We start from the raw sequence: 22147 nt of genomic DNA, 5'->3' as shown, positions 1-22147 counted from the left end.
TTAGTTTATTAATAGTGTGTGTGTTGCCAGGGAACTTTACAGACTGAAGAAAAAGAAGACATCCCCAAAAGACAGATACAGTTCCTACCTTCAGTCAGAAGAAAATTGTTTACTCCACAATGAACCTTATTACTCGTTACTGAATATGGATATAACTTTAACTGTACATTCTTATGATTGCTGGTTTAATTTAAATATTAAGAGTGTTGATAAAAGAGAAACTATCCTGTTAAAAGACACACAGCAAGCAAACATCATCATGTGTGTGTATGTGGGCAGTGTTATCGGATAAAGCTTTGTGTGTATCTTTGAAGTTTTTACTTTTACTGTTTGGCATATTTCACATGTCTTCAGTAACTTTTTAACTGTTCTTGACGTGTTTTTGAAGAAATAATATTTCTTCCTATGCCAGGCACACTTCTTCCACCCGAAATAAGCATCGTCTAGGTATCGTGTACCACATGAATAAGATAACGCCATTGTGAGGAATGCACAATAACCATTTTTTTGTTAGGAATTTTGTATGAAATAAAATTCCTTTATGCAGTGTCTATTTGGTGTTAATGCTAATTGTATTCTGTTCTAATATATATACTATATACGTCATCATGGCATTAGTCATGTCCTGAAGTATGACATAACGTTCTAAATTCCTTTTCATAGTTCTTGGCATTCAAAAATATATTGTAAAATTACCTCTATCTTTCACATCTTCATTTGGGTCTAAGCGTATTGGCAATCAATATACAGCATCTGATACTGTTTGTCCTGGCCCTTTACGTATTGAATTGAAAACTTAAACTCTCATAGGGCCATGCCGCATCACATCAATCTAATATGTAATAGTTTACTTTTTAATAAGAATGTCAGTCCCCCACGAACCATCGACATTGCCGTTGGTGGGGAGGCTTGAATGCCTCAGCGATACAGGTAGCCATACCATAGGTGCAACAACAACAGAGGGGTATCTGTTGAGAGGCCAGACAAACGTGTGGTTCCTGAAGAGGGGCAACAGCCTTTTCAGTAGTTTCAGGGGCAATAGTCTGGATGATTGACTGATCTGGCCTTGTAACATCAACCAAAATGACCTTACTGTGCTGGTACTGCTAACGGCTGAAACCAAGGGGAAAATACAGCTGTAATTTTTCCCGAGGACATGCAGCTTTACTGTATGGTCAAATGATGATGACGTCCTCTTGGGTAAAAATATTCTGGAGGTAATATAGTCGCCCATTTGGATCTCCGGGACATTATTAGTAGGAACAGAACTGGCATTCTATGGATCAGAGTGTGAAATGTCTGATCCCTTAATCAGGCTGGTAAGTTAGAAAATTTAAAAAGGGAAATGGATAGGTTAAAGTTAGGTATAGTGGGAGTAAGTGAAGTTCAGTGGTGGGAAGAAGAAGACTTCTGGTCAGGTGAATACAGGGTTATACTTACAAAATCAAATAAGGGTAATGAAGGAGTAGGTTTAATAATGAATAAAAACATAAGAACACGGATAAGCTACTAAGAGCAGCTTAGTGAATGCATTAATGTGCCAAGATGGGCATGAAGTGCACACCTATTGTGGTAGTAGAAGTTTATATGACAACTAGATCTAAGGGTGATGAAGAGATTGAAGAAATGTCTTATGCGATAAAAGAAATTATTCAGGTAGTTAAGGGAGATGAAAATTGAATAGTCATGGGGAACTGGAATTTGAAAGCAGGAAAAGGAAGAGAAGGAAATTTAGTAGGTGAATATGGACTGGAGGTAAGGAATGAAAGAAGAAGCCGCCTGGTAGAATTTTGCACAGAGCATAACTTAATCATAGGTAACACTTCGTTTAAGAATTATGAGAGAAGATGTATACATGTAAGAGACCTGGAGACACTGGAAGGTTTCAGATAGATTATATAATGGTAAGGCAGAGATTTAGGAACAAGGTTTTAAATTGTAAGACATTTCCAGGGGCAAAAGTGGACTCTGACCACAATTTATTGGTTATGAACTGTAGATTAAAATTGAAGAAACTGCAAACAGGTAGGAAATTAAGGAGATAGGACTTGGATAAACTGAAAGAACCAGAGGCTGTAGAAAGTTTCAGATTGAGCATTAGGGAATGATTGACAAGAACAGGGGAAAGAGAGACAGTATTAGAAGAATGGGGAGCTTTCAGATATGAAATAGCGAAGGCAGCAGAGGATCAAGTAGACAAAAAGACAAGGACTAGTAGAAATCCAGGGGTAACAGAATAGATATTGATTTTGATTGATGAAAGGAGACAATATAAAAATGCACTAAATGAAGCAGGCAAAAAGGAATACAAACTTCTCAAAAATGAGACCAACAGGACGTGCAAAATGGCTAGGCAGGGATAGCTAGAGGACAAATGTAAGGATGTAGAAGCATGTATCACTAGGGGTAAGATAGATACTGCCTACAGGAGAGACCTTTGGAGAAAAGAGAACCACCTGTATGAATATCAAGAGCTCAGATGGAAAACCAAACCTAAGCAAACAAGGGAAAGAGTATATAGAGGGTCTATACAAGGGCAATGTACTTGAGAGCAAGATTAGGGAAATGGGAGAGGATGTAGATGAAGATGAAATGGGAGATATGATACTGCGTGAAGAATTTGACAGAGCACTGAAAGATCTAAGTCGACACAAGGCTCTGGGAGTAGACAACATTCCATTAGAACTTCTGATAAGCATGGGAGAGCCAGCCATGGCAAAACTCTTTCATCTGGTGAGCAAGGTGTATGAGACGGGCGAAATACCCTCAGACATCAAGAAGACTATAATAATTCCAGTCCCAAAGAAAGCAGGTCCTGACAGGTGTGGAAATTACTGAACTATCAGTTTAATAAGTTGCGGTTGCAAAATACTAACACGAATTCTTTACAGGTGAAAGGAAAAACTTGTAGAAGACGACCTTGGGGAATATCAGTTTGGATTCCATAGAAATGTTGGAACACGCAGGGCAATATCGACCCTACGACTTATCTTAGAAGATAGGTTAAGGAAAGGCAAACCTACGTTTCTAGCAATTGTAGACTTAGAGAAAGCTGTTGACAATGTTGACTGGAATACTCTCTTTCAAATTCTGAAGGTGGCTGGGGTAATAAAATACAGGGAGCAAAAGGCTATTTATAATTTGTACAGAAACCATATGGCAGTTATAAGAGTAGAGCAGCACAAAAGGGAAGCAATGGTTGAAAAGGGAGTAAGACAGGGTCATTCAGTCTACATTGAACAAATTCAGTCTACATTGAACAAGCAGTAAAGGAAACCAAAGAAAAATTTGGAGTAGGTATTAAAATCCATGGAGAAGAAATAAAAACTTTGAGGTTTGCCGACAACTTTGTAATTCTATTAGAGACAGCAAAGGACCTGGAAATGCAGCTGAATGGAATGGACAGTGTCCTGAAAGGAGGATATAAAGATCATCAACAAAAGCAAAACGAGGATAATGGAATGTAGTCGAACTGAATCAGGTGATGCTGAGGAAATCAGATTTGGAAATGAGACGCTTAAAGTAGTAAATGAGTTTTGCTATTTGGAAAGCAAAATAACTGATGAATGTTGCAGTAGGGAGGATATAAAATGTAGACTGGCTATGGCAAGGAAAGCATTTCTGAAGAACAGAAATTTATTAACATCAAGTATAGATTTAAGTGTCAGAAAGTTGTTTCTGAAAGTATTTGTGTGCACTGTAGCCATGTATGGAAATGAAACATGGACAATAACTAGTTTAGACAAGAAGAGAATAGAAGCTTTCAAAATGTATACTAAGATGGTATCTGAAAGAACAGATACCATCAGTGACCATGCACCTTGTTAGAATGAAATTACAATGAAATGAACACCCTTAGCTGCTTACAGGCATTGACATACGTCAACGGGGACGGATGAAAATGTGTGCCCCGACCGGGACTCGAACCTGGGATCTCCTGCTTACATGGCAGATGCTCTATCCATCTGAGCCACCGAGGACACAGAGGATAGCACGATTGCAGGGACTTATCTCTGGAACGCCTCCCGCGAAACCCACATTCTCAACGTATTGTTCCACACTACATTCATAGTGCCCCCGCCCATTATACTCATTACTCACAGTGTGTTGCCGATTCCCGTAAGAGTTTGGGCACTGTTTGTGCGTTCGCACAGAAGAAGAAGATGGTCAAGTGGCTGGTGAGCCTTAACTATATATTTACTAAAATGGTATCTGTTCTTTCGGACAAGTCCAAAAGAACAGATACCATTGGTGACCATGCAGCTCGTTAGAATGAAATTACAATGACATGAACACCCTTAGCTGCTTACAGGCATTGACATGCATCAACGGGGACAGATGAAAATGTGTGCCCTGACCGGGATTCGAACCCGGGATCTCCTGCTTACATGGCAGACGCTCTATCCATCTGAGCCACCGAGGACACATTTATCTCTGGCACGCCTCCTGTGAAACCCACATTCTCAACGTAATGTCCCGCACTACATTCGTAGTGCCCCCGCCCATTTTACTCATTACTTGCGGCGCGTTGCTGATTCCCATAAGAGTTCGGGCACTGTTTGTGCATTCGCACAGAAGAAGATGGTCAAGTGGGCGGTGAGCCTTAACATGTCCAAAAGAACAGATACCATCTTAGTATATATATATATATATATATATATATATATATATATATATATATATATATATATAGGGTGTTCATTTCATTGTACTTTCAAAATGTGCTGCTACAAAACAATGCTGAAGATTAGATGGGTAGATCACGTAACTAATGAGGAGGTACTGAATAGAATTGGGGAGAAGAGGAATATGTGGTACAACTTGACCAGAAGAAGGGATCTGTTGGTAGGGCACATTCTGAGGCGTCAAGGGATCACCAATTTAGTATTGAAGGGAAGCGCGTAGAGTAGAAATGGGAGAGGGAGGCGAAGAGATGAATACACTAGCAGATTCAGAAAGATGTAGGTTGCAGTAGCTATTCAGAGATGAAGTGGCTTGCACAGGATAGGGTAGCATGGAGAGCTGCAGCAAACCAGTCTCTGGACTGAAGACCACAACAATAACAACAACAAGAATGTCAGTGTGCTGTAGTCACTAGTAAATATCTGAACTTCTTAAATGTCAATACTATCGCTACTGCTTCTTTTTCTGTTACTCCATAATTCTGTTCTTGGTGAGTTAATGTGCAGCTTGAAAATTCTATTAGGTAATGTTCTATCCTATGTCCAGTATCCCCCTGCTGGTACAAATGTCCTCCAAGACTGTAGTCCGAGGCAACTGTGGCTAAATGGAAAGCTTAAGTTAAATTTAGGATTTACCAACAAGTGTGTCATTGCTATGTGCTCTTTGATCTGTACGCATTCCTTATTGCACTCCGTCATCCATTTTCAAAGTGTATTAGTGTTTAGGTAGTTCATTAAATAAATGTTGTGTGACTAGGGCCTCCTTTCAGGTAGACCGTTCGCTGGGTGCAAGTCTTTTGATTTGATGCCACTTTGGTGACTTGCGCATTGATGGGCATGAAATGATGATGATTAGGGCAACACAACACCCAGTTCCTGAGTGGAGAAAATCTCCAACCCAGCCGGAGTTCATTATGTGTGGTGTATTAATAACTTTATTCAGTAGGGATTTTCTATAAAATCCTACTATTCCAGGGAATGACTTAAGATGTCTTTTATTTGTTGGTGAGGGACAATGTTTTATTGCATGTAACCAATTTGAATCAGGTTTGGCCCCACTTAAACACACAATGTGCCCTAGAAACTTTACTTGACTCCTCCCAAATTGAGATTTGCCCAGTTTTATAATTAAACATTGTGAATATAGTCTTTCGAAAAACTGATCTAAAGTCTCAAGGTACTCGTTCCAGTCCATTGTAATGATGACTATATCATCCACATAGACCAGAATATTTTCTTGTAGTGGGTCACCTATTGCTTTGTCGTAGGTTCTGATGAAAGCACAGACAGACACATTCAGACTGGACGATAAGACTCTAAACTGAACACTGTGTATTTCCTTGAATGCTTATGTAATGGTGTGTGCCAATATCCTTCTGTCATATCCATTGTACTGATATACCTAGCTCCTGTGAATTTTATCAGTAATTCCTCTCATTCTAGCTCGACTATCCTGTTTAATGTGTGAGCATCCAGTACCAATCGTACTGACAACAATGACCAGTGAACTATTGTAACAGCTATCTTCGAAACCATCCTGTTTATTTCATTTTTTACTGACTGTTTGGCAGCTATTGGTGTTTGATATGGTTTGAAGAAAATAGTTTATGCAGTTGATCTTTATCTTGCACACAAAGTCATGTATTAGTCCAGGCCTGATGGAGAATACTTTTTATAGGTTTCTTTAGTAGGGTTGTTATCTCTATTTTCTCTCTCTCTCTCTCTCTCTCTCTCTCTTACTCCTGATGACATATTAATGTTGTTTTATTAAGTCATCTTCAGTCATACACTTATCATAATCATATAAAAATTTTGGTCCACAATTATCTAGAGTCATTTCGACTACCAGTGGTATGATATGTGAGATTTATGTGATTCAGTTGTTTCAGATGGCAATGATACCAGTTCTACATTTTTCCTTAAGGATAAGTTACCATCTACTTTCTAAAGTCTAGTATAACTCCCTGTTCCAACAACCAGTCTATACCTAAATTCACAGGAATGTTTAATCCATAAATAACGAGTACTGGGTAAAAGTTATCACCTTCTTTCTAAAATCTAGTATAACTCCCTGCTCAGACAACCAATCTGTACCTAAAGTCACACTAATGTTTTATCCATAAATAATGAGTATTAGGTATTTGAATATAAAATCATGAAGACTATAAACTTCAGTAGCACCTGTGATTGCATAGGTTTACTAGTTGTTCCTGTGACTCCTCTTATTTTCACTCCACATACTGGAAACGTTGGAAAAGTTGTAAAATATTTTGCTGGCCTAGAAAATATTGATTTATTACACAAACATCACTTCCTGAATATATATAAACTGCTATGTTTTCTATTTTTCCACTGAGTTTTGGTCTAATATATTTCCTAATCGGTTGTTCTGGTTCTTCCAAAAAGTCCTCTGTTATACGAGCTCCATTGTTATACATATTAGCATGTGCTTCTGGGGACCATACCTCTACCCAGAAGCTTGCTAGTTTTCCACTCCATATTATTAAAAGCATTAGCAAAAGTTCTATTAAATTGCATTCTACTGTTGCCACAGTTTCTCTCTCTCTCTCTCTCTCTCTCTCTCTCTCTGTCTGTCTTCCCATGTTTCTCTGCTGCCCACTGTTGTCATTTCTAGCATTCCTTGATTCTGCATTCCTACTATTGTAATTTCAGTTGGTATTGTATGTATGATGTATTAAGGGTCTAGCAGTAAAACCTCACTGATTTTAATGGGTTGTCACACAAAAACTATGTATGGTAAATTACTTTTCTTTATAAAAATACATACTTTGCCTTTTTGGATTATTTGATTTTAAAAATTATATCTGCTAAATGATGTCCTGTATTGTTGACACATTGACGGAGTCTATCCCGAAAGTCCTACATACATCTTCATCTCATTTTTCTTGGAATGGCTGCCACTGCTTTGGTAATGGCCTTTTTAAGTGGTTGCATGGTTGTGGGACGATGTTTGTACACTAAAGCCTTTAAATGTCCCCAGAGAAAAAAATCACACAGAGATAAATCAGGCAACCTTGAGGACCATGCAGTGTCTCCTCACAAAGAGACAAGATGACCAGGAACCAACTCACGCAACATTTCCAAAGAATGCCGAGAGGTGTGGAACATTGCTCCATCTTGCTGGAACCACACTACTTGATCTTCATTATATGCAATAAACTGATTTAGCCTAGGTTTCAGGAAGGTCTCTGGCATGGTTTGAATTAAATGTTACCATGTGACCACCTTCTTTGAAAAAATACGGTCCCCACACAAAACATTGAGCAATGGCGCACCAAACTGTCACATGAGGGCTGTGTAGTGGATGCTGATGAATTTCATGATGGTTTTCTACAGCCCAGTAGCGGAAATTCTGTTTGTTTACAGTTCCTGATAAGTGGAAATGGGCCTCATCTGAAGAAATAAACAAAGTGCCAGGTGGAATGTTTTGAAGAATTTCTTCACACACAGCTCTGCGAGTTTCAAAATCTGTTTCACTTAATTCCTGAGTAACCATCATTTTGAAGGGGTGCACATGAAGTTCTCTATGACGAATTCTTCTTACACTCCTATCAGATGATCCCAGGGCAGCTGCATGTTTAAGTGCTGGACGCATTGGTGATTGTTGCACAGACACTCTCACACGTGCTACATATTCCGGCATTGTTGCAGTCTGAGGATGGCCAGTAGGTTTTCTTTTCAGTGCTGAATCTGTCTTTCTAAAGTTTTACATACAGTGCTGAATAGTTTTTCTGTCCGGGACACGATCATGTCAGCCAAGTTCACATTGTCTCCGAAATGCTTGCTAAGTATTAATCATAGAACCACCATTACGAATAAATTCCTCCACCACAAACGCTCTTGCTCACCAAGCCACGCCATGGTGCACACTGAAAATGACATGTACACTGCTTTCACACAAAACACACTCCACATCAGTATCCTTACTACAACTCACACACCAGCTACATCAAATGCGGTAGATTTTATTGTCAAACCCTGTGTAATTTCATATGTCCGATTGACGATCTATTGTATCTATTTGATCTGGGTATTTTAACAGATTATTTATCTTCCCTTTGCCATGTCCAACAAGTTTATCTCACACTCTCCATGGGAGATGACTTATAATTACTTCCAATAGGCGATCTTTTCGAATGGAGTTGTCTATGTATTATCTTTATTCATTTGGTACTCCACAAAGTCTCTGTAGCCTTTCCAGTTGTTACTGTTATAAGGTTTTGCCCCAGTAGTTATAAACAAAGTTTCTTTTGGGCTCCCTCACTACAGTGTTGATTTAAATTGCAATTCAAAATCCGTATATGTTTTGAAGTCATCTAATCTCAGAATTCCCTGTTTTCCCACTTCTCCTGTAAGATAATTTACTAAAAATCTCATCTTATCATGATCAGACCGACTGATAGGTAGTATTTCTTGAAAGACTTTCAAAAATAATACCGGGTGTAAATCGATTAATGGTGTAAACTTCAGAAAGTTATAGTTGATATCTTTGCTAAACAATAATGTAAAATCTTGATCTGAGGAATAATCTAACATAATACTAGGTGATCCTTCTTCCCACCTGCCTCCGGCTTCCTGATTTGTGTAGTCAAGTGTAGGTGGACTAATGGTTGTAAGCATTACATGTCTGTTATTGTTAAAGGCATGTTCTGTACTATTTGAGACTGAATTCAAGAATGGGCGTGTTGTATTGAACAATGAATTAGAACTGCCTAACACTGAAGACTTGTCATGAAACTGTATTCTGTTTCCAATTGATCTCTCTTTGTTCTCTAGCCTTTGTATCCTGGGCTCTAATTCATTAATCACCACCGATACAGCCCCTATGTTTGTGTTTATTACTTTTTCTAAACTGGTTCCAGTTTGTAATAATTCTCTATCTAACATACTAATGCAATGAAGTAATTCATCCTGTGTTGACTCAATCACAAGTGTATATTCTAGCTTGTTTTCTAGTTTATCCTCTACTACTTCCTGTTGGGTGTCTATTTCCACAACACGCTTGACTCCCATGCTCAACTGATGTTCTATCCTAACCATCCTTCCCCCGATTTGAAACATTGCTTCATCAATCTGGTTGAATCTAGTGTTCACTTGGGTAAATCTATAGCCTATCTTATTTTGTCCATTATAATAATGCACGGAAAGTTCTGGTTCAGAAAAATGAATTATTTAAGGATAAAGAGGTGACTCACCGAAAGGCAGAAGCAGTGCATCATCAACAGATACACAAACAAAAGATACAGAGCTTTGCTTTGCTAGCTTTCGGAATAAAATTCCTTTCTCAAACACTGTAGGAGAAAAACACACACACACATACACACTCTCTCTCTCTCTCTCTCTCTCTCTCTCTCTCTCTCACTCATTCACTCACATCCACATGCCTATCTCCCTACTTTGTAGTCATTCGACTGCCAACTCTTTCCTGGCCCACGGTGAGTATACTGAGTGGGGTGAGGTGAGTGTGCAGGGTAGGGTGGGGTGAGGGATGGAGAGGGGCAGGAGGCAGCCCAAGAGTTTGTTTGTTTGTTTGTTTGTTTGTGTGTGTGTGTGTGTGTGTGTGTCTACCCACATCCAATACGTGTCAGCTAGTTGTGTGTTGCCATCTCACGCCATAGTCTGTGAAAGCGCGTGCTCAGCCATCTGCCATCTGTCTTCTCTACCTGCACCCCTAGCTAGCCCAGAGATGGCTCCCCATTCTCCCATGAGCCGCTAGACGCTTCCCCCAACCCCATCCGTGCCTCCCGCTTCTCCCCATCCCTCACCTCACCTCACCCCACCCCACCATGCAGCCGCACCTGATCCCAGTACACTCACTGTGGACCAGGAAAGAGCTGGCAGTCGAATGAGCACAACATAGGAAGACAGGCATGTGCATGTGAATGAATGAGTGTGTGTGTGTGTGTGTGTGTGTGTGTGTGTGTGTGTGTGTGTGTGTCTGTCTGTCTGTTTTTGCATGCATGTTTCTCCTACAGCGTGAGAAAGGAATCTTGTTCTGAAAGCTGGTAAAGCAAAACTCTGTACGTTTTTTTTTTGTGTATTTGTTGACAAAGCAGCACTTCTGCCTTTCAGAGAGTCACCTCTTTATTCCTAAATAATTTATTTAGTTTGTTATCTATTTGATCAACTCTTGTATCCATATTAGAATTTAACTAATTAAATTTGCCCGTTAAACTCCCCATGGAGGCTTCAATTGCTAACTGATTTTCCATTTGAGCCGTCTTTGCCACAAGACCAATTACTAAATAGTAATTATTAATATACACATTCAACTAAATATAAAACCTGTTAATCAAAATTATTTGTCACTTGTTACTAAATACTGCAAATACTATTCCTTTGTGTCGTAAATCGTAAAGTTCTGAAATGAATAATGAGTTTATGGTATCTTACTGACAACACTAGATGTGACACACTAATAAGTGCTATAGTAAAGTTCACTACTATTCACTATAAAACATTGTGCGACCCACTGGATAACTTAATACTATCGGTGGTCTCTGCTCTCATGTATGACTGCCCCCTCATTGTCGGCGTGACGGGCTGCTGTTCCGTCTGGCTTCATTTCACTGCAGATGTGCACAGCTGTTTCTGGGTTTGGCTGTGCTGCCGCTGGTGAAGAGGTGGGCTGCTGTTACTGCATCCATCTGATTTTCTCCTGTAACACATCAGTGTTGGGGTATAATCCTCAATAACCTTTGCTAGTCGTTGCCACTACAATTGCTTATTATAGTGGTAATCAGCCACAGTCACCCTGAACACTGTAGTTACAATACATGTTGTTGATCACATAAGTAATGAGGAAGTATTGAATAGGATTGGGGAGAAGAGAAGTCTGTGGCACAACTTGACCAGAAGAAGGGATCGGTTGGTAGGACATGTTCTGAGGCATCAAGGGATCACCAATTTAGTATTGGAGGGCAGCGTGGAGGGTAAAAATCGTAGAGGGAGACCAAGAGATGAATACACTAAGCAGATTCAGAAGGATGTAGGTTGCAGTAGGTACTGGGAGATGAAAAAGCTTGCACAGGATAGAGTAGCATGGAGAGCTGCATCAAACCAGTCTCAGGACTGAAGACCACAACAACAACAACGAGGAAATAATCTTGTCAAAGATTTCTTGGATGTATCAAGTGAATTAATCTTGAATAAACTCTTCTCCATATGTCGTATCAATGGTTTACCTATTCATTTATTTGCCCGGTAACACTGTTTAGTAACATTGCCATGTAAAATTTTCTGAATTTGGTGCCAAATTATGTTCTGGTCGACCCTGAATCAATAATAATGCAAATAATTCACCTTACTACATGATATGCAGCCATTTTAACCACAACTCATAATGTTACACAGTTGCTAACATTGCAACACTGTCACTGGTATCAATGCACCGGCATGTTTATTTGCGAGATCATATCTTTTTGTTTATTTTTTATCACTTGTTCTGTTTTTATTAAATATTGTCATCATTACCAATTCAAATACTAACATAGTTGCCTCTCGGTCAGTTGCCACATATATCTTCCTGTATAATATTTGTGTCTCATGACGTTATATTTGAGACTTCGTTTCCGTATTGCTGTTCTCTCTTTAACAAAGAAACATGGTCACCAGATGTGAAGGTTCTGTGGACTTGATGTACGCTTTTACTTTCAGCTGGCATAACTCCCCACTTCTTCCAGAAGTCTAGGGATAATAGGATCCCTGCAATAGACTCTGAACAGCTCTGATATGGAGTTTGTCTGGAGTTTTACGCTTTATCGTTTCCAGAATATAGTGAAAATTGTTATAGTAAACTGCATTTTCTATGAATCCCAGACATCATCCTCTATCCTCAGAGTAATGAACAGCAATAATCAAAGACTTAAATTCTCTATCAGAGTGGGCACAGTGAACTCTAATTACAGGCATCATGTTTTTGCTAATCACTTTCTGGTTGCCAACATTGTAGTTAGAGAGCCTGTGTTGAGAATGGCAATACAAAAGAAAATAACCCACAGGTTCAAGCAATGTCTGATGAAAGTCAGAGGTAAAATCACGATGAGTAACGTATGTTACATCTCTAAATTTTTGCAATAGTTCGTTTATATTTTCAAGAGTGTCAATTTCTCTCTCAGAAGTATTGTTTAAGTGTCATGAATCCAGTAGAAGTCTCATCCATGGATTCTTTACATACCACAACAAGTGGGTTATTGTATACACTGCAACTCCTTTCTATGAGTCCCCAACATTCCATCTTTTATAGATCTCTTTGTAGCGGGACTTTGAATTTCACTGCGCTACACTCGTTCCCTCAGATAAAAAAATAAAAAATATCCCGTCGCAGCAGTATGAGCGCTCGACGGCAGAGAAACTACTAAAATTATAACTCTTTTTTTTGTTCTCTATTCATTTCTTAATTGTCTCTTGTTAGCCGAAGCTTAAAGCAGACGTGATCTGATGCTGACGTAAAAAACTTAATAGCTAGTCTTGATCTGATTGTAATGCGTAGACATTGTGGAAGTTGTTAAGAAATTCAGAGGATGGAGAGAAGCAACTAAAATAAATTGTATTTAAGATCAAGACGGTTTTGTATACATTAGAAATTCCTGGACAATGAAACTTATTGCAAGATTTCGGAGCAGACTTTTCGTGCAGAAATGAAGTAGGAGATTTTTGAAGACCTGGACACCGCATGAAAGAAGACATTTAACCTGGTAAAGGATGAACTCTTATCTACGCCATTTCCCCCTGTCAGTTACATTTTGTTATTCTCTGTTCTTTTTCAATACTTTTTGTAGTGGAAATTGGTTTAACTTTTGCTCAAAAACGCCACAAGGACCACCCCAACAATAGCTTTTCCGAATCACCAAGTCCGATAGCTTTTCTGTAATACAAAGTCTGATTTGCTTTTCATTCTTTCCCTTTTTTCACAGTCATTTACGATTTTAAAACCCCTTTTTTTTATTCAGGATTTCTTCCACATTTTCAACCTCTTTTCTTCTCTCTGATTTTTCTTCTCTTTTTTATTAACCACTACATCTTTCTAGAGCCTCCCTTCTTAACATACACTATGTGATCAAAAGTCTCCAGACACCCCCAAAACACATGTTTCTCACATTAGGTGCATTGTGCTGCCACCTACTGCCAGGTAATACGTATCAGCAACCTCAGTAGCCATTAGACATCGTGAGAGAGCAGACGGGGGTGCTCCGCAGAACTCACGGACTTAGAATGTGGTCAGGTGATTGGGTGTCACTTGTGTCATATGTCTGTACTCGAGATTTCCCCACTCCAAAACATCCCTAGGCCCATTGTTTCTGATGTGGTAGTGAAGTGGAAATGTGAAGGGACATGTACAGCTCAAAAGCATATAGGCTGGCCTCGTCTGTTGACTGACAGAGACCACCGACAATCGAAGAGGGTCGTAATCTGCAATGGCAGTAATCTATCCACACCATCACACAGGAATTCCAAACTGCATCAGGATCCACTGCAAGTACTATGACAGTTAGGTGAGAGGTGAGAAAATGTGGATTTCATGGTCAAGCGGCTGTTCATAATCCACACATCATGCTGGTAAATGCCAAATGATGCCTCGCTTGGTGTAAGGAGCGTGAACATTGGACAATTGAACAGTGGAAAAACGTTGTGTGGAGTGATGAATCACGGTACACAATGTGGCGATCCAATGGCAGGGTGTGGGGATGGCAAATGCCCAGTGAACGTCATCTGCCAGCGTGTGTAGTGCCAACAGTAAAATTCAGAGGTGATGGTGTTATGGTGTGGTTATGTTTTTCATGGAGAGGGGTTGCACATCTTATTGTTTTGCATGGCACTATCACAGCACAGGCCTATATTGATGTTTTTAAGCACCTTCTTGCTTCCCACTGTTGAAGAGCAATTCGGGGATGGCGATTGCATCTTTCAACACAATTGAGCACCTGTTCATAATGCACGGCCTGTGGTGGAGTGGTTACATGACAGTGACACCCCTGTAATGGACTGTCCTGCACAGAGGCCTGCTCTGAATCCTATAGATAACCTTTGGGATGTTTTGGAATGCTGACTTCGTTCCAGGCTTCACGACAGACATCGATACCTCTCCTCAGTGCAGCACTCCATGAAGTATGGGCTGCCATTCCCCAAGAAACCTTCCAGCACATGATTGAATTTATGCCTGTGAGAGTGGAAGCTGTCACCAAGGCTGAGGGTGGGTCAGTACCATATTGAATTCCAGAATTACCAATGGAGGGCATATGAACTTGTAAGTCACTTTCAGCCAGATGTCTGATTACTTTTGATCATGTAGTGTAGGTACTCCATAATGTTTAATAAAAAATGGTTCAGTTACCTTTACTCCAGTAATTCTTCACTCTTCCTAGTTTCTCATTAAATAAATCACAGTACTCCCATAAAAATTACCTTAAATCGTGTTTCTACACTGGTTAAGTTTCTCAGCACCTTCTACTTTGGTTTAAACTGTATTATGGTAATATTCTACATCTTCTCTCCCATTTAAACTAACTTCCTCCTCTTCAAAGTATCCTCTATCATCTATACACTTTACCCCTCTTACTTGATTATTACTAGTCACGCTATTTACAATGATCAATTTTGTTTGAGAATAAATTCCATTTCTTGATTCTGTAAAGTATAGTTTCTCATTTCTCCAACAAAATCCTACTTTAGTTTTTAGAATCCAATTCAAGTCTAAAACAACTTCCTTGCTCAAATTGGGTATCACAAAACAACTTTGAACAAACAGTATGTTATTAATTGACAGCAGTATTTCTTTACTCACTATTTTACTATGTCTTCTCATAGCTCTTCTAATATTAATCTGTGTTACAGGTAACTCGATGGTATCTGGACTGGATTTTATTCCATCTCTCTTGTTTTTCAGACACAAGTTGGGCTCCCTGTACCAATCAGCATTCCCAGTTATCAGTTTCACTACGAATGTACGGACTTCCCAGGGTATCACTTTTACCTTTGTCTTCTACTTCATACAAAAGATCCTTCTCAATTTCTTTGAACCCCATAACTTTTACCTCATCTTTGTTCATGTGCTTTCTACTTTCTGTTGCATATTACTCACAGGCATATCAGTTTTTTTCCCCCCACCATTCTGGATGCAAACTTTCACAAACCTTTTTCCGTGTTCCGTGTGTCACGTATTCTATCATAATAGTCCCAAGCTATGCTTCAGATCTCATTACTTATACATTTTTCATACTCCCTCTTTTCCTTACAACATGTTACTGTTTTACTGATATCAGCTGGTAAGATCTCACTTTCATGTACCACCCTATTGCAGTTATGGCTCCCTGGATATGTTCATTCTTGTTCTCATAAATACCTACCTCTAACACTTCATCTTTAACTTCTACATAAATCATGCCATCTATTCTCCATAAAAGTCAATTTGACTTCCTATTTTCTCTGCAGTATCTTCAATAAGTTTTCACTATTCTCACTGGTATTAACAGTCACATCTTCTTCACTAATCTCACTATAACCATGTAAGATACTCTCTTCACTCTTCTTGCCATTTTGGTGCCTTCCTAAATTCTAAAATTCCATGAGCCCACAGTCTGCCCTAGCAGACAACTCGCCCTTTGCACCCACACCATAGTGAAGACCTACTGACTGGAATGTCTTTCCTCCCACTACCACAGTCTGCCTGCCAGTGCTTCCACCCAGAATTCCCACCCATGTATGAGGCAAGCAGTCTTCAGCATGTGTGAGTGATGAATGGTCAATGGAACTTTTGTGCGAATACTCCTCTTTTTGTTGTGAATCAGTGCTGCTGTTTGTGAATCAGTGCTGCTGTTTGTGAACCAGTGCTTCTTTTGTGAAACAGTGCTTTTGTTTTGGACCAGCACTTTCAACAAGAACTCAAGGACTGCTCCACAATGATTATTCAAGGACAGATCAGGTGAGTAGGCCTTGTGCATTGCTTTGGGCTGGTAGCTTGGGAGTGCCATAGCTTCCAAACAGAACCAGTCACAATTTAGCAATCTGTGGCTCACAAGCCATTTTCCCTTTAATTTTCCCTGAGATGCTTTGGGGAGCCACCTCCCAATTTCTGGAGGCTGTAATTCCATGTGCAGGGACACATGTAAATGCCCTATATCTGGTACTGCTTTCTTCAGGTGTCAAGCACTCTTACGGACCATTCCATTCAGTTATCATGCAGCTTTATATCTTCCTACATGCACAACAGTGCCTCTCCTCAATGTCCCAATTACATGTATTTTTCATTAGCCACAGCATCTGCTAGAGATGAACTTTTAGTGTTTATAGTGAGTTTTTTAACTTTGTTGAAATATTAGTGAAGGCTCCTGCGTAGGTACTTTAAAAGTGTGGTTGCTCCTATACTGGCACTGACCTTTGCTGTGGAAATCACACACAAACTGTGAACAGATCCCATTTTTCCCTTTTTGTTTTTGTCAAATTAAATTTAGTAGTGTCTGCATTAATAAACATTTCATGTTGCTGAACATTTGCCTCTTGCTTTTTTGTTGCTTCTCTGGAATATGCTTTCCAAGTCATTTCTGCCTTCTCCTGTGCCCTCAGCCCTCTGTTATATTATGAGACCCCTGCAAAAGCCAGTGCACTGACCCCATGTCGTCTCCATGATGCCGTGGAAAGCACAAGACAGCCGTGCACTGTGACCTCACATCATACATTCACATAATGGTGCACATTGACACCTGATAGCTCCCATTCCACCCACAATACTCAGGTCCTCACATCATTTTACAACCAAAAGACAAAACATTTAACATGCATCTCCACAGTGCCCCTTCAGTTGCATCCACAGAGAGGTCAAAGCCAGCTTATGTGCTCACTCTCAACAACACCCATACATTGTCAATGGTCGAGTTTCACGTGCACACTGCCGAAGCCGGTGACGCCACTGCCAAAGCTGACGATGAAGCTAGCCCTCGTGCTACCCTCGCCAGCACTGCTGAACCACATAATCCAATGCCAGGGACCCAGCCATAGCCACCTCACACCCATTATTTCCACTCCAGCTCCCACTTCTCAGCACACAGAGCCCGACACTGAGCATGTGATGCCTGATGTTGACCCTAATACCTCACTGCTGCCACTAGGTGGAACTGTGTGTGATGCTCTTCCAGCACTCTATATTCGATGCCATAACCTGCTGCTGCACCAGCATCTTACTAGGCTGTCTGACAGATGACAGCACCAGCAGCATTCGATGGTGCATTCTCTTTCACAAGTGCTGGTGGCACAGTGCATTGCCATAATGTCACAAGTGCTGGTGGCACAGTGCATTGCCATATCTGCCCCACCTACCCAGGCGCCCACCCCCCACCCTGCAAATAACGAGACTGCACAGCATTGCAGTTCCTCGTGCTACCTGATGCCTCCTCCATGCCCGTCACTCTGTCATTTGGTTCCTCATTTCCTAAGTTGCAGAACCAGCCATGTCGGACTTCACTAGGCATTGTTTTGGCAATGCAGTAAAGGGCACTGTCCTGCCGGTCATCTGCCCCGTGTTCTAGACCATTGCCCGCTGCCACACACAGTACATCTCTGTTACGTGCTGTCGTCACCACCGCACTACCCCAGCCGCTGGCAGCAGCCAGTTGTTTTCCCTCACCACAAGCTGTGTTGCCACACCGTGCTGTCAATGTGACAGCTGTCAACACAGCACAGTAGGCCTGGCCCATCACACACCCCTGCCACCGCTGCCCACACTCACCACCACGCACCCACACTAGCATTTATTGTCCCAGAGCTGCATTCAGTGTCGTTACCCCAATGTCGTTCTCTTGCAGGGGTGGCAACTGTATGGTGTCTACCTAAATTCTTCAGTTTTGCAAGTCCCTCAGTCTACCCAAGCAGATGACTCTCCCCTCACAGTCACACGTACACACTATCCAAAGCACCTACCAACTGGAATGTTTTTCCTCTTTCTACTCCAGTCTCCCTACCAGTGCTTCTGCCCAGAATTCGTGTCCACGTGTGAGGCAAGCATTCTTCAGTGTGCATGAGTGAAGAACTGTCAATGCAGCCTCCATGCTAGTTCTCCTCCTCTTGTTGTGACTCAGTGCTAGTGTTTGTGAACCAGTGCTTGTGTTTGTGAAACAGTGCTTTTGTTTTTGACCAGTGCTTTCAACAAGGACCCAACGGCTGTGCATGATGACTATTCGAGTACAAATTGGGTGAGTCAGTCTTGTGCATTGCTCTGGGTTGATAGCTTGCGAGTGCCATAGTTCTCGAGCAGGACCAGTCACAATCCAGTGGTTTATGGCTCACGCACTGTTCTCCCTTTTAGTTTTTCCGAGATGCTTTCGAGCAGCCCCCTACCAATTTTCGCAGGCCTTAATTCCATGTACAGCAAGAAAGGTAAATCCCATATATGTTGTACTGTTTTGTGCCAATGTTGAGCACCCACATGGGCTGCCCTGTTCAGTTATCACACAGCTTCATATCTTCCTTTTGACAGCAAATCTAAAGCATTAACAATGCATAATAAATAACAAAATTTCAGAATTTAGCCATGCATAATAATTAATGGTCTGCTGAAGTGGTCTTCAGTCTGAAGACTGGTTTGATGCAGCTCTGAGTGCTTGTCTAGCCTATGCAAGCCTCTTCATTTCTGCGTAACTACTGCAACCTACATCTATTTAAACCTAATTACTACTGTATTCAAGCCTTGGTCTCCTCCTAAAATTTTTTTCCTCATGACTTCTTTTCACAACCAAATTTATGATTCCTTGATGCAGGATTGTGTCCCCAATCAACCATTTCCTTCTTTTAGTCAAGTTGTGTCACAAATTTTTTTCCCTAATTTGATGCAGTACCTCCTCACCAGTTTTTCTAATTCACCCATCTAATTTTCAACATTCTTCTGTAGCATCATATTTCAGAAGCTTCTATTCTCTTCTTATCTAAACTGCTAATCGACCATGTTCCACTTCTGTACAAGGCTACACTCCATACATATATCTTCAAAAAAGACTTTCTATCACTTGAATTTATATTCAATGTATGAATGCCACTTGACAATGACTGAGGAGAGCTCAGTCATAAGCTCATGGGATTTTAACCACGTGACGCGGCTGGAAGCACGAGAAAATTTTATATTTGGTGTTAACAAATTTCTATCAAAACTGGACATTCTTGTCAGCAGGGAGATTCCATGATAATTCTTTGCAGGAAATAGACTTACTTACCATTGTTCCATTGCTGTTTTTCATTATTTCAAACTGACCAGTTCTGAGCAGTGTCACCCATCTTTACAGAATAACCATTCTTAATGGAACTATCAATTTCACTGTCATGTACTGTAGCAGATTTAATCATCATTATATTATATGAGAGTGAAACCATTAAGATCGTTTACTCTGGAGCTATGAGAAATGATCTGATCTATGGAATATTTGGCGAGCAATTTCTGTATTAGATATCCACTGAAAAAGGACCTAATGTGAAACTCGTATATCGTGGGAGAGTAATGACTGTAATCGCATGATAATTCTGGTTGGACAAGTACATTCCTGGCTGCCTTGGTGTGTACTGGGTTGTCTGAATATTATTCGTTAATTAAATACAGGCTGATGGCAAGTTTTATTTTGAACCTAAAGAAAAAAAAAGAACTTGTTGCAGAACTTTGACATTTTTCTACAAAGATGAAGCAATTACCCTCCACCCAAAAACTATTATAAGATATTACAGGATAGTTTGCTACCAGAGTTTACGCAGACTTTGCAAGTGTAAGTATTGACGGTGTTTTTCTTCAATGTTGCTTTTAATGCTATCTGAACGGTATCTACGTATGCAGAAAAAATGGGCTGGTGATCAGAAGCCGTACTGAGGTAGGTGGAACTTGTGTAGTGCATAGTATGACGAGAGACAGTGATCAAACAAATGTGCCACAATTCTTAACCTGCCCCGCCGCAAGAGCACAACAGTGATTCTAATTTGGACAACCGGGATACTTTTTATGCTACTGCAGATAAAGAAGATGACTATTCAAAAACAATTATGCTGCCTGATGTCAACCATCACAACAGTTCTATTCACACCAGTTAACTGCATATGATTATAGCTGACCTATAGGACCAAGCACCTCACCGTACCCTGGACAAGGTCACTTCCCAAAATGCTGTAGTCATTCCCTATGTCCATAAAGAGGTACCAGATGCCTGCCTAACTGCCAAATTCAACAAAACAAAATTAAGGTGACTATCTGTTGAGGTGAGGCTGCCATCTCATTAACATTGCCATTGACAGCCAACCTCTCTGGGTGCTAGTCGACTCATGTGCTTCCTTTTCTGTAATGTCAAATGCTTATCATCGCCAGCTAAAGAAGCCTATGCTCCCTTATATGAATGCAATTGTGCTGAAAGTCACAATTGGGAAATAAGTCCTACAGACAGGGACACATATTGCAAGAACAGTTATCAATCAAATAATATAGCCCTTCAAATTCACTGTTTTATCAGAATGACAGGGCTTCTTGAAGGTATCAAATTAGTCATAGGCCATGGAAGATCCGAGCTCCCGACTGACGAAACTGTTTCAACAAGCACACATACCAAAGATAGCTCTGGGCAGTTGTTAGCTGCTGAAGACATTGTTATCCTCCATCGTCAGTGAGCCAAGCCCCAGTTGTAATCAGTTGAACTGTGAAGCTTTCATTGACTGCAAATAGCTACTCAGACTCACAAAAGAAATCTAAATGGCAGCGACAATCATTATCATTGTAGGTGATCAAGGAGAACCCAGAACACTAATTGTCATGTGTAGCAACAATTCATCCATAAAAGTATGTTTGTAGGGACAGCTGAACCCAGTTTAGGAAGAGCAGCTTTATGTCATCAATGAGGAATCAAAGTACATTACCACTACAGACGACACTGGGGAGGAAGCTGCTGTCAGTCAATAGGGTCTGGGCTGACACAGGAACAATGATGGCAAGTGTTAGCTGTTCTGTGCCAATTTTTGGATGCTTTCAAATCCAGAGTGGACAAAAGACATACCACGTGGCACATGGTAAAACACTGTTTCAACACTGGGGAGCATCCACCCCAATTAGACAGCACTTGTTCATCATGGAGAGGCACAATGTTCTGACTTTGGAGCCACTACCTCTCAACCACCCAGTCCTCAATTGGCATCAATGAGTGCACCCCAGTCTAGTCCTCCCCCAAGGAAAAATCCGGATCTGTAGCGTTGACCACTCTGCTATAGAGGCAGACATTTGAAAGGAACAAAATATTTCTCAACAATGGACATTGAGACAGGATACCAGCAAATCGACCCTGACCCAGAAAAGAATGCTTTCATAACTCCTGACGCTCCCTGTGAATTCAAAGTTATGCCATTTCGCCTGTGTAAAAAATGAGCCACCTTCAAATGAATGAAGGACAACTTGATTCAACACCTCAAATGGATGATGTGTCTTTGCTACTTAGATG

The 22147-nt window shown here is 40.5% G+C and overlaps 1 non-coding gene across 1 annotated transcript; it reads right to left on the bottom strand.

Annotated features, from left to right (window-relative positions):
* Positions 1-4349: 4349 nt before the first annotated feature.
* Positions 4350-4424, bottom strand: Trnat-ugu. The gene has a single exon. It is a non-coding gene; the product is annotated as a tRNA-Thr (tRNA).
* Between the last annotated feature and the right edge of the window lie 17723 nt (positions 4425-22147).

The sequence above is a fragment of the Schistocerca piceifrons genome, chromosome 2 (assembly GCF_021461385.2).
Source record: "Schistocerca piceifrons isolate TAMUIC-IGC-003096 chromosome 2, iqSchPice1.1, whole genome shotgun sequence".
Taxonomy (NCBI): Eukaryota; Metazoa; Arthropoda; class Insecta; order Orthoptera; family Acrididae; genus Schistocerca; species Schistocerca piceifrons.
Note: the sequence above shows the minus strand (reverse complement) of the source record. Positions and strands in the feature narration are given on the sequence as shown.